This window comes from Octopus bimaculoides, chromosome 16, assembly GCF_001194135.2.
Source record: "Octopus bimaculoides isolate UCB-OBI-ISO-001 chromosome 16, ASM119413v2, whole genome shotgun sequence".
NCBI lineage: Eukaryota > Metazoa > Mollusca > Cephalopoda > Octopoda > Octopodidae > Octopus > Octopus bimaculoides.
Genome location: NC_068996.1, coordinates 10,524,360 through 10,524,959, shown reverse-complemented (window position 1 = coordinate 10,524,959; position 600 = coordinate 10,524,360).

Below are 600 nucleotides of genomic sequence, written 5' to 3'. Positions count from 1 at the left end.
GAATTAAAAAAATCAGTTATTTCGCTTCACCTAAATACACGGATTGTAGAGATGAGATAAAGCAGACGATACTCAATCGGTCAAGTTTATTAGTGTAGATTGGATTTATCTTCTCCAATCCCCTACATCGATTAAGACATACATACATACATACATACATACATACATACATATATGCATACATACATACATACATACATACATACATACATACATGCATGTACGCATGCATACATGCATACATACATACATACATACATACATACATGCATGCATGCATACATATATATATATATGTATACAGACATACATACAACTTACAGAAGTAAGTACATACATACGCATGTATACATATATATATATATACATATATTATGTACACACAAGGTTATGTGTGCGTGTGTGTGTAGGTGTGTGTGTTTTTGTATCTGTGTATGTTTGTGTATGTGTGTGAAATCGATTAATACATACATATATATACATATATATAATCTCTATCTCTCTCTCACTCTCTCTCTCTCTCTCTCTATATATATATATATATGTGTGTGTGTGTGTGTGTGTGTGTGTGTGTGTGTGTGTGTGTGTGTGTGTGTGTGT